This window comes from Rhinolophus ferrumequinum, chromosome 9 (assembly GCF_004115265.2).
Source record: "Rhinolophus ferrumequinum isolate MPI-CBG mRhiFer1 chromosome 9, mRhiFer1_v1.p, whole genome shotgun sequence".
Taxonomy (NCBI): domain Eukaryota; kingdom Metazoa; phylum Chordata; class Mammalia; order Chiroptera; family Rhinolophidae; genus Rhinolophus; species Rhinolophus ferrumequinum.
This window is the reverse complement of record NC_046292.1, coordinates 44,197,445-44,210,614: the sequence shown is the minus strand read 5'-3', so window position 1 is coordinate 44,210,614 and position 13,170 is coordinate 44,197,445. Positions and strand designations below refer to the sequence as shown.

General features: G+C 42.7%; 1 long non-coding RNA gene across 4 annotated transcripts in view; it reads left to right on the top strand.

Moving 5' to 3' along the window:
* LOC117026808 (uncharacterized) overlaps nucleotides 1-13,170 on the top strand; it is a 356,958-nt gene that overhangs the window by 129,224 nt on the left and 214,564 nt on the right. For all 4 annotated transcript variants that reach the window (XR_004423824.1, XR_004423822.1, XR_004423823.1 and 1 more), the window contains exon 2: nucleotides 11,857-12,042. This is a non-coding gene — a long non-coding RNA (uncharacterized LOC117026808). The remainder of the gene's footprint in view (nucleotides 1-11,856; nucleotides 12,043-13,170) is intronic.

Genomic DNA, 13,170 nt, shown 5'->3' with positions numbered 1-13,170 from the left:
AGTTTCCATCCTACCTGCAGAATTACGATCCCACAAATTGAAGGATTTTTTTCCAGTGGACCTTCAGAGATGTATTATTTTAATCGAGATTGGAGTGACCGAATGAAGGTTTTATGAAATGTTAAAAAAAAGTCATAATTGTGATGTGAGTGTGTGTGTGTGTGTGTGTGTGTGTGTGTGTGTGTGTGGAGACAGCACCAAATATAGATATATCATTGAATTTTTTCTTATCTCCCTCATCTTTCCATCCACCGGTAATTCTGTGGAAGACTATTCAACACACACACACACACACACACACACACACACACACACACACACAGAGAGAAAGAGAGAGAGAGAGAGAGAGAGAGAGAGAGAGAGAGAGAGAGAGAGAGAGAGAACACATTCTGCATCCCAGTTTCTGAGCTAGATGTTGAAGGTACATCTTACAAGATGAATGTGGTCATTGTTCTCAATTTGCTCAGCTTATGTGGGGAGAGAGAGATAGGAAGGAGAGCCTTCCCATCTCTTGCTTAATCCTCAGCTGGTTTAGTTTCTTAATCCTTTGCAAGACTTACAGAGTATATGTCTGTCAGGGTACCAGAAAGAAATAGATGATGTACTCAAACTAGGTGACTAGAGAAGAACTGAATAAATAACTCATTTAGAAAGGACTGGGTAGGTTGTATGGAAATTACACGGATAAAGCAATGTCCTGGAACTATTAACAGCTGGTTGTTTTTACCCTTGTGTGTGCAGGATGACAGGAGGGGACACTTAACAGAATCTAGAGATATAGAAAATGGCATGGAGAGGGCCACTTGGTAGGAGTTGTGACCTTCTGCCAAGGGTGTAGCAGCTGAGATGACTGTACAGAAGGGAGGTTGGCCTTACTCTTCCTTCTCTCTGATCTTCTCCAGTGTGTTTCATTTCTTGACCCAACTTGGAAGTCAGGAAGGGAGCATTTTGATAAAGAGCAAATAGGTCAGGCTTCCAGGGCACAGAGCTGGTGACAAGGGGTTGGGAGTGATGTTTGGGCACATATTGGAGATAAAGGATTTATTATACAAGATAAAGTAATCCTTCAGTGTTACAAGGCATGCTCAGGGCCTCCTCTCTGACCTACACACTCACGTACCCACATGTATCTTCCCTCCACCCAACACCATTTATAAGAAATTGCTGGTGTCAGATACTGTGGACATGTGAAACATGTCATCTACTTTATTTTCTCATTTGAACTTCACAGTCATGCCTCAAACCAGGTGAAGAGACAGAACAAAAATGAGGATAAAATCTCTCTGACTCCAAAGCACATGTAACATGCCAAATTCCTGAGAACTATGAGCTCCTCTGCTTTGGGTGGTTCTCTGGGGCAGTAGCTTTAGGAAACAAATTCTCCTCTGCCTGGACAACCTTCCAACCCCCATCTAGTTGACCAGCCATGATTCTTCACCTCTGTCTCAAGTTAGTTTTCTCTTCTAGGAAGCTTTTTTAGAGAATCTCCTCACTCTGGTGTTCTCTCTCTCTCTCTCTCTCTCTCTCTCTCTCTCTCTCTCTCTCTCTCTCTCTCTCTCTCTCTCGTGCTCCCTGTATACACTGGTCTTGCTTCTCATGTGGCACCAATCATAATGAATTTAATCCTCTTGATTGTTTTCCCCGTGCGGTCTTTGTGATCAGGGATTATTTCTTTTTCATTTATATGTCTGTAAAAAGCAGTGTCTGCCATGCACTCAGTAAATAATTCTCATTAAATATTTCTTAACCTGAAGGTTGAAAACTAAGGACTTTGTCTATAACTAAAAAAGATAGGTGAAGGAAGCTAGGAAGATAAAGTACAGAATATCCTTTATTCTTCAATGTTTGAGGAACATTCAATACTCAGGAAACCCAGTAGTTTCTGTAACCAGATAGGCCAAAGTGATGTCATGAAAATCCCATTGTTATCATTCACGAGAGCACCATCCCATTGCAGTTAATGGAAATAAATGTACCATTTAGTACTTTAAATCATGAAGCAACATAACTGCCTTCTACTTGCAGTGACCTTCTGGTACTCTCATTATTTTCTCACTGCAGATGTCTGTACCTGATCTTGTTGATTCAGCATAAGGGGGTGCATCCAAGAGGCATAGGTGAGGTGCAGAGAGGTGAGGGAGTAGGAGAAGGAGGAATCTTGAATCGCTTGAGAAGTGGAGAAAGACCACCCATGATGCCTCCACGTTTGCCCACCCATGGGTCCCTCCATAACAACTCTTAGCATATTGCCTAACATTGCTTTATATGTCTCCCCATTAGACTGTGAGCATCTGAGGGCTGGTATCACACCTCATTCATCTCTGGGTCCTCAGTGCCTAGTGTGGTATGTGAACGTAGGAGGTTCTCAGTGAGTGAATGCTATATAAATGAAAAATGAATGAGTGAGTGAATAATTAAAGGAAGGACTTGGCTCTTTCTAGCCTCTACCACTAATTTAGAAGAATGGGTGAAAGAATGAGAAGGGGAGTTAGGACTCTGTGAAGAGGACAATGATTGAATTTTTGGGGAGAACCCCAGAACAAAGGATGTTTTGTTCTCCTGCTGCTCTCCTCTCCTCTCTCTCATGTTGACATCCATCACTGTAAGATCTGGTAGCATAAGCACCATATCTGTTTGGTTCAATGTGATATTCTTACTGCTTCACGCAGTGCTTAACACATAGTGTAGCTGATTTTAATAAAGTTAAAATCTCTCTTTCTGGGCTTTTACTCCTTCTCTTACAGTTGTTCCCTTCCACTTTCCTTGCCTCTACCTCCAATGCTGAATACACACAATGACCTGCCTCCCCTCATGGACCTCCTAAAGAGAAATTGGAAGGGGACTAAGCCTTCATGTTGTTGAACTTTCCATTTAACAGACAAGGACACTGAGCCCTAAAAGAAAAAAAGGCTCATCTAAAGTCATAAGAAATATCAGACTCAACATTAAAGTATGTGTCCTTTGTTTGCCATCATATTATGACCCCAAACTTTAACTTTTTTTTTTGGTTCAGTGGCTTTCACTTTTCTTTTTTAAACTAGGAAACTCTTTTTTTCCCAAAGGAAACGTTATCCAGAAGCTCAATATGTAAAACAGATAAAGTCTGTACTGCTCTCGTTAAACGAGTAGTGAAGACACTCCCCTGAAACTCAACACAAAGGGCTGCTAGGGAGCTCGGAGGAGCACAGTTTGAAATTGTGGATGTAACAGGGTGCATGAATCTTTATTGAAAGCATTCTGGTGAAGGTGAAGGGAAGGATCAATTGAGATTGAGCTCTTATCCATAGCTTCATTCGAGCCTACATAGTGACAAGTAGCAATATTGTGAACTAGTAAAACCTAGTAAAGGGAATCACTAAGAAGATGGCAGGGGCACACACGTTCCAGGTTCAAGGCTCAGAGCGGCCAAGTATTAAGGACAAAGTTTTTTTTCTTTTTTAACCTTCAATTCAGACTTGATTTCCTCAAGATATAAATGAAGCTTCATAATATCAGTGATGAACAAGCAATTTACGTTCTAATGCTGACTAATTCAGGAAATTAAAAAAAAATGTTTAAGTGCCACTTATTTAAAACAATTCAGAGTGAAAATAACTGTACTGAGTTCTATGGAAAAATTATACTCTCATAGCCTATATTGCCTCCTTTATTAAGTAGGAGACTTTCAATGAGAAACTTGAAAGCTTTATAAGCCACTAAAATTAAATCTTGGCATACTTGAGAAATGGCAATGCAGAGACAAGTTTGTAATGTTCCATCCTGAAATTGTAGAGTAATTGAGCATTCACGTTTGTTCACATGCATTATCTCTATTCATTAATGAAAAAAATCCTGCAATGTAGCTATAATTAATGGGGAGAATTATAGAGGTAAAGTGATTTTCTCCAAGTCACCCAGCATGTTTCCCACAGAGCTGGGACTCAAAGTAGTTAATTCCAGTGAATGCAATGTTTACTAACTTTATTAATGAAGGCAGACCTAACAGCTGTAATAAATCTCCAAATTTTAATGCTTAGCACTGTTTTTTTTCTTGCAAATCTAAGGGCTCAACGTGTGTGCTTGTGGATCGCTTCTAAGTAGGCTCCTTTCATCTGTGGTTCTACAATCTTAAACACGTAACCCCCAGACTACTTAGGGGTCACCTCCATTACGTTCAGCTGGAAAGGGAGAAGCCCATGGAGGACTGCATAAGGGACATCTTTATGGAGCAGGTCTGGACGTGACTCACATCCCCTTCCTGTGGGCATCAGACACTCACATGACCATGGCTGACCACAAGTGGGCTGGGAAATCTGCTTTCACTGTGTACCCAGTGAGGAGAGGGCATGTTGATCTGCCACATTACTGAGCACCTTGAACCTAGAGCCAAATCTTATTCGTCTCTCTGGATTACACATTGTTTTTGAACATGAATAACATGTGTTGAGAATCTTCCCACCATCTGAAACTCCTTCTGCCTTTGTTGAAGGGTCTTCTTTCTGTTGATAAGATGGAGTGAAAAATCCTAATTCCTTTTCTTCCTTCTGACGGTATTCCCCCCACCTCCCCTTCATACGGTTACAGTTGGGGTTGCCATATTGTTGAACATAACTTTGCTCCTCTAGACACAGCTGATGGGTGCAGGGGTAGGCACCACCCCAAACTGAACCAAATAGAATACTTCATAGAAGCCTTCTCTGGGATTTTTCAAACTGTAACTGAAGAAATTAACTTCCCTGGGGGGTGCAATCTGAGGCTTAAGAGCTGTTGCTAGCCATAGTTTCCACTTTGCTGCAGAAGGCAGTCTGTGGTAGACAAGGAAACCAGCAGTGCAAAGCCAGGGAGGGGCAGCAAAGAGATGGAACAAGTTGGTGTGGCTCATGTCTCGAATTCCAATTGCTCCAAGGTCCAGCTACAACCTCATGTTCTTGTAGTTTGGGTCAACATTTCCCCCTCTGTGAGCTAAACCAGGGTCCTTCCAATACATTTCCCATTTGCCTGAGCTAGTCTGAGTTGGGTATATATCTAAGCAATCACAGGAAATCTAATCATGGGTGAGCCAGAGGACTCCGCTGCCCCCCAAAAGGGCTTTCTCTCAGGGCCGGTTCCTTGCTTCAGTGGGTTGCATTGAGCTCATTCCCCACCCTGCAGGCCTTTCCAACCCCAGTGGGGAAAGCCTCAGTCCCCCTATGAGACTCCGTCATTAGGATATTGTGCCTGAGGATTCTAAAATATTTTCTTTTCAGATACATGGTAGACATTCCCTTTCTTGTTCATCTGCCTCGGGTAACCTGGATGCTTGTGTTTCCACATAGATTGAATGTCTTATCTAGAAGCTAGGTGGGCAATGAGACCTGTGGTTCTAGGTTCAGTGACATTCATACCAGATGACCTCTAAGGTCCTGGCCCACACTGGTACAGGTGTTTCACGTGGAGAGATGGTGGAAAAATAATTATTTCTGAAGTAGCTCTCCTTTTAAAAACTGACTCCCCCATGCATTTCTCTTTCAAGCCTATAAGGGGATAAATCTCTCCATCACACGTGAGTTTGGTAGCCTAGTGACCTTTAGGATTTCCATTTTCTCTGTTGTATAAGTAGAGATTAGTGAGGATTATATTATACTAACGCATACAAAACACCGGCACAGGAACAGGACCTGGCCTAGTGTTAGTTTCTCCCTCACACCTCACATTACCTACCTCTCCACTCAGGGCTCTGAGCAGTGGAGGGAGCGGAAGACAAGAGGGATACAGTGTTTTGTCCAAATTCTCTCAGGAACCACGACCACACCCCCCTAACCCACGCCCCTTCGCACTCTTCTCCTTTCCTCCATGACACTTCTGTGTCTTCTCTCTATCGTAGTGTCCTTGTTTTCTCCCACAAGCCCCCTTTCCCTCCTCCTTGCTCTTCCCTCCTCCCTCCAGCCTCCGCTGTTGATGCGGCTGGCTGTTCTGATGCTATTGATTTTGCTCTATAAAAAATTGCTCAATTCATTTTCTCTACTGCGGCCCAGCGCCAGACCTCAGGGTAGGCCCCGCAATGACCGAGCTGATTACGTGCACTGCTTCCCCTGAAGGACTGCAACCACATCCCCTTTCAACTCTCAGGCAGGAAAAGACAGTGAAGGTGAACATGATTCATAAACTCTAAAGAGCCAAACAGAGAGCAGTGGACCCTGACTTACTCATCTCCATATTTGCAAAGCTTAGCACAGGGTCTGGCACTGAGTCAGTGTTAATAATGTTTATTGAAATTAAATGAATCTCTTGTCTCAGCTTCACAGCATTCTGGGCACACAAGGAGAATCTCCCATTGTCTGGCTGCACATTAGAATCACCTGGGGAGGGGCCTTACCCAAGGCCATGGTGGGGCCTTACCCAAGGCCAGTTCACTAGAAATCAATGGTAGAGTGGCCAGAGCTTTCGTACTTCGTAAGAGCTGCGTGGGCGCCTCTGATATACACCCATTGTGGGCTCACAGGATAAGACTAGGTTCCCTACCCTGGTCCTCAAGGTCCTCCACGCTCGGCACCTGCCGTTTCCAGTCTCACCTCCTACTTTATTCTGCATACCCAACGTTCCAGCTACTTGACATTCTCACTCTTCCCTGTGGGCGTCACTATGACTTTGCCCTTGCTGTTTCCCCTTCAAGGACAGCCCTTCCTTAGCATCTTTCCTGGAAAGCTCCTACCCATTTTATAAGACCCAGATTAAACACCTCTTCTGAAAAATTTCCAGCCTTTTTAAGACACTGCTGTTCCAGATTGTCACTGTTGCATCATATTCTCCTTTCTCAGTGGGTTTTGCCTAATACCTCCAATTGTTGTTCCATCGCCCTGGATTAATTTTTCCACATTGGCCCATTCTGCCTGATAATCCAGGCAGATTTTTCACTTGGTGTTGTATTCCAGTATTGTCCTTGCACATGGCTGTTTGAGATCTTCTTTGGCTCTGAGCTTTGAAGTCCACTAGCTTCTCCAACTCCCCTTCCTTTCTCTACTTCCAGAATCCTGCCTGGCTGTCGTGGCTGGGACCTTGCTTCTCTGAGAGAAGCATGTGGATACAAATTTCACTGGGTAACAATGGCCCAGATTTACTGAGTGTTTACTATGTGCCATGTTAGCGTGTTTCACTGCATTATCTCACATAACACTTTATGGATGAGTAATCGGGATTAAAGACCTTAAATGAATTGTTCAAAGTGAAACAGGCAGCAAGAGGCAAAGTCGGGATGTCCCTGGCCTAACAGTCTCCAAAGTCTGCATGTTTCATGCCTATGTGATATTTTAATGTTACGTCTCTGTGCATTTGGTTTTTAACTCTATTGTTACAGTCTCATGGCTATATCATAACTTATTGGTTGGTGTATCTTTTCTACCCTACTAAACTGTGACCTTCTCCAGGTCAGGGATTAAAGTATTTAAGTCTATATTCCTAGCACTTAGCAAATTGCCTGGCATGGAACACAGACTTAGTAAATGCGGTGGCTTGAATAAATAAATGGCCACTATAGCCTTAAGGGAGACTAGTAGGGAAAAGGAGACAGAACGATGTAGACCACAGTCTGACCAAAAAGCCCCTTCTCTGATGGCCCTGATTAGTGAGATCTCTGCTAGTCAAGGAAGCAGATGGATGAAGGAGTAGGGGCAGTCGGCCTGAGGGCGCCTTTCTCTGATTCCCTTGAAATCCAGCGTCTGTCCTGTCCTGTCACCCAGCAGCAAGAGAACATTTGTTCCCTGAAGGGACGGTGCTGTGCCAGCAGCAGGTGGTGGCCTGTCCACTGGGAGGGAGGGAGGCAGCAGGCGAGAGCACTGATGTGTGCCGGAGACAAGATGCTGCGAGTCTGCTCGCGGCACGGTGGTGACAGCAGCAGGGATAGGGTTGCAAGTCACCATTCTGTAACCATTAAAAACCAGTTGCTGTCCCTTTCATAATAGTAAATTAAAATATCACTGCAAGTTGTGCTGGTTTCAGACAGCAGAAAGCAGAAAAACCCAAACAACCCCCTGCCACACACACACCATGAGGATACATGTTATCTACATGTTATCAGTTGGGTTGTCTATAAAATTGATAGGGTTCTTGGTAATTACAGAAAAGCTTTATGGCTGCTTTTCAAGATGCAAATTTTCATTTTCCTGTAGGAAAAAAAAAACGCAAAAAACCAAAAACCAGCAATCTACAATCAGCGAACAACATACACATTTGGAAACAAGAAGATGAGGAAAAGTAGAGGCAACATATTTCTGCTTATTTGGTTGCTTGAAGAACTTAAGTGTTGTTACTAAACCAAACCATCAGTATCTCTTTTCACAACTGTCTGAAAATGTACACATTGGATGATGGCAGGACCACAGTGGAAGCCTGTGAAGTTGACCTCAATGGCCTCATGTGCTTTGGCCTTTTGCAGGCCCCTTTTTAATTTAATGACCAGATGAAGAGGCTTGGAATCCTCCTGTCTACAGTGGGCAGCCCACTGCCTTCCTGAAAATAGAAGGGGATTCATGACATAGCTCCTTATGATCTTTGATAGCCTCTTGCTGGGAATTTTAGTTTCTTGACCAACCAGCTCAACTTGGCCTCTCATGGCTGCCCTCCTGCCTCTCCCATTCGTTGACAGTTTTCTTCTTCATCCTCCAAGTCATCACTGAGAGAAGGCAGCTATAGGCAACAGACTTTCACTAAAAATTTAGGGATGACTACAGGGATTATAACACAGAGAAACTGGGTTACTAGTTGTCTCAAAAACTGCCAGCCTCCCTTGCCATGGGGAAAGCCTCACTTGCTGTGTTAATGTGCTGGTCCTGCTTGCAGACATGTTTCATTGACCACAACTCCAAAAGTCTTATTACTTTACATGCAGAGCAAGTCAGCTCTTTTCGGTTATTTTCCCTTCTTTCCTTCCTTCCTTCCATCTTTCCTTTCTTCCTTCTTTCCTTCCTTCCTTCCTTCCTTCCTTCCTTCCTTCCTTCCTTCCTTCCTTCCTTCCTTCCTTCCTTCCTTCCTTTTCTTTCTTCTTTCCTTCCTTCCATCCTCTCTCTCTCTCTCTCTCTCTCTCTCTCTCTCTCTCTCTCTCCCTCCCCCACTCTTCTTTCTTCCTTTTTTTGTAAATTCTTACCCATTTAGGACAACATAGGAAGCCTTTGGGTGTACAGTTTTTTAAAAAAATAATCTTTCAATTTTATTCTAAAAGAAATAAGAATGTAGGTTTTATCATACTAAGAGAGGGAATCTGATTGGATAAGTGTGACATCAAATTCTGACTATAAAATATTACTGCTACTATTACTATTAAAATGACCATTACTATATACAGAAAAAAGAATGAGCAGTTTTGTGGCATCTTCCCTTAGAAGTTGTGAGCTTATGTTCTGATCTCCGATTTGAGCAGTCTGGAGTAACACTGTGGCTGTCGCAGAAATGTCATGCACAGTAATCTGCTTGGATTGATTTCCTTAAAATATTACAGATATTTACATTTTTCAGCCTGTTTTCCAGTAGAGTAAAGCTGGGTCTTTGTGTTAAAGGAATGGCACTGTTATCCCAGATGTGGGTTGAACAGTTTGCTTAATACATAGAGGAAAATTACTCAGCGGCGTAAAGGCCCTCACCCACACTTGAAATCGTACCAAGTATATGAGATTATTTGTAAGATCTTATTCCTGATGGATCAAAATAAATTCTTCAAGGTAGTGGCAGTAGACAGCAGGGTTTTTGCATTTTCCATTTTGGAATCTTCTGTGGAGACTGGCAGAATACCTGGCGTGGCGTGGGCACTCAACCTGCTGAATGAGTAAATGGAACCAATGACATATCATACCACAGGCCCTCCCTTGTGTTATAACAGGGATACTTTCCTTCAATTTGGCATGTGTGCGTGTATGCATGTGCACACACACAGCCTCACTCTGCCTTAATTATGTTTATTCCTACTTATTCCTACACATCGCAGCCCCCTGTAATCTATGTCGTATTACTTACTAAATTTACCCCTTGTGCTCTATGTTCTCATCATACTTGTAAGGGTACTGTTTAAATGCATGTTGATGTGTTTGTGATTATTTGTTGAAGCTCTCCATTCTTCTCTATATTTTCGGCTCCATGAGGGGAGGTCATGTCTGTATTGTTTACTGCTGTCTTTCCAGTGCATGGCCCAATGCTTGGAATAGAGTAGTGACTTATGGTAGAGACACAGTAGCTTTCACCAAACCCATTTCCTCTTCTTCCTGGGCATGAGCCAGGCTATACTTCCTAGTCTTACTTACTGCTGGTATAGCCATTTGATGGAGTTCCAACCAATGGAATGGGAGCGGAAGTAACACGTCATGCTCCTTCGCAGCCTTGCCTTTTAAAATCTCCCATGGGATATCTTCCATGCTCTTTTCTTTTACCGCTGGCTTGTGAGAGACATGTGTAGTTGTTTTAGAATCTGTGTGTTGAAGATGATGGAGTCACAGGATAGAAGACATCTGGGCCCCTGAATCATCCCCAAGAATAAGGCCGTCACCAATCAGGATTGCCTGCTGTGGACTACACATGAATGAGAAACTTTTGTTATATTTGAGCTTTTATAGATTTTTGAGTTTGTTGCACTGGCTAGTGTTACCTCAATACAGTACTCATTTATTTTATTTTTTTATGTAGAATTAATAGATGTAAACAGAGAACTAGGTAGCTAGGATATAGATTGTGTCCTTAGAAATGTTGAGGGCTGTGATATTATGCCAGTCTTCAAAGTACTAAAATACAAATGAGTCCATGGTTAAAAATAAGTGGTGTCCCAGAAATCCAAATCCCTTTGTAACCTTGCAATAAATCCCTCAGACTGAAATTAACACAGGCTTGTTACCCCTTTGCACCCACAAAAGTCCTCTACTCTCTAAGATACCTAACTTTCCAAATTCCTATGGACTGAATGTTGGTAATCCCCCCATAGTCATCTATTAAATCCTAACTCCCAATGTGATGGTATTAGAAGTGGGGCCTTGGGAGGTGCTTAAATCATGAAGGTGGAACCCTCATGAATGGGATCAGTGCCCTTAAAAAAAAGGCTCCAGAGACACCCCAGCTCCTTCTACCATGTGAGGACACAGAGAGAAGGTACTGGCTATCAACCAAGGAAAGGTTCACCAAATATGACCACGCTGCTACCTTGGTATTGGACTTCTCAGCCTCCAGACCTGTGAGAAATAAATTTCTGTTGTTCATAAGCCACTTAGTCTTTGGTATACTGTTACAGCAGACTGAGCATACGCAGACACTAGTACTCTGTTCCTAAGTGATCGTCTCTTTCTGTACATTTGGACAATCTAACTTTATACCAGGCATTGATAATCTTTTGAAACCAAGTTGTATTAAGGAGTAAACTACTGGTTTCTGTTTTACTTTCATAGAGAGGATATGCATTTTTAGGGAGAATGGCAAACATTGGTGTCTAATTGCTGAAATTTCAGGAGTAGATTAAAACAAAGCAAAGATTATTATGCAGTGACAGGCAGTTTACACTCTCATCTTTCATCATCATAAAGTGTTTTACACTATTCAATTCAGATGGCAAAGAAGAATGATAAAGCAAGTCTGATATTCATGAAAACAGAGAACTGCCTTACCAGCCCTAGACTTTAATCCTTGAACTACTTTCATTGAAGGAAAATAATTCCTAACTGAAATAGATGCCAATGTTTTCCCACGACAATGTGCTGCCTCTGAAATCATGGACTCCGAGAAGCTCAGGAAAGAGAGTGGGAATCTGGATGTTATGGTGTCAGGAAGACTGTAGAAATACTTGTTTGTGAGTTCAATTTGACACAGGTACAAGAGATAAGGGGATCTGGTAACTGAAAATTAATGTACTCCATCTGGAACCTTTCTTTTCAGAGGCGTGGAACCTGGTGATGAAGGCCAGACTTGAGGGACCGTAAGAATCTGCAATGTCCTTGCCTGCATCCCCCACTTCCGGGCTTAGGAACTAAAGACTCATCCAATGTATTAAAACATTAAAGGACCATTTCCGGCTATGAGTGAGGTCTGGATAAAGTGTGTTACCTCCTAACTGAAGTTTAGGTAAGTCTTGGATGAGTATGTTACCCCCTGGCCTCTGTGAGTCCTGGGCTTTAGATACCTGCCTCACCCTCACCATCTGTGGCCTGTCTGCCTGACCGACAAGAATTTTCTTTCTCAAGTATCCTTAGGGTTAGAGCCTAACACAGCATTCCAAGATGGTTAATTGAAATCCAAGGCCATCATGTCCTGCCATCCCTTCCTAAAAGCCCCAAGTCTGTTGTCTACAAGGAGATTTAGTCTCTTTGGCTATTACTGCTTGTTATGCTGCCCTTCCTTAAAGGCCTGCACCATGATTTTTTCATCTTCATATCCCTAGTGATCAGCATGGAACTCGGCACGTAGAAGGTGCCCAGCAAGTATACAGTGACTACATAAATGACTTGGTAATTTGGAAACCTGGCTCCATTGTGGAGAAAAGACCAACTCCTGATGCTCCGATTAGTTTCCCTGATGTTGACTGGCTCCAGCGTTGGCCATATAACCAAAGCCACCCAGAGCTGGGCCAAGTGATAGATGTAGGTCCTTCCCAACTGAGGGGTTGGGCGGTTGGGAAGTGCGAAACATGGCAGAACACAGAGGGAAAGGAAAAACAACCTGCTGCTATTACCAAACATCTTGGATGATAGATGTTTCCCCTAAAAGGAAATTGAGCTAGGGGACCTCTAACCTCAGAAGATAAGATAGTTGTTCATATTGAAACAGACTGAAGAGAGACAAATAGACTGCTTTCAATCCAAGATTCTGACGTATTCTGAGTAAACTGTGGTCACTAAATCCTAACAATATTTCAGTAGTAATTATATCTACTATGTTGACTACAACAATTATCATGATCACCATCTCTTTTGTCACCACTATCACCACCATTTTCTTGACACCTATTATCTGAGCCTGAGCTTGATAATTTTACCAATATCTCTTCATTTAGTTCTCACAACAAATTGAGAGAGAGAGAGAAAGAGAGAGAGAGAGAGGGGAGAGAGAGAGAGAAAGAGAGAGAGAGAGAGAGAGAGAAAGAATCATTGTCTCCAATATATAGGTCAAACTGAGGTCCAGGAAGGTTAAATATGACAGAGACAAGGCTGCTCACCATGGAATTTCCGGAGCACACTAACAGACTACACTTCC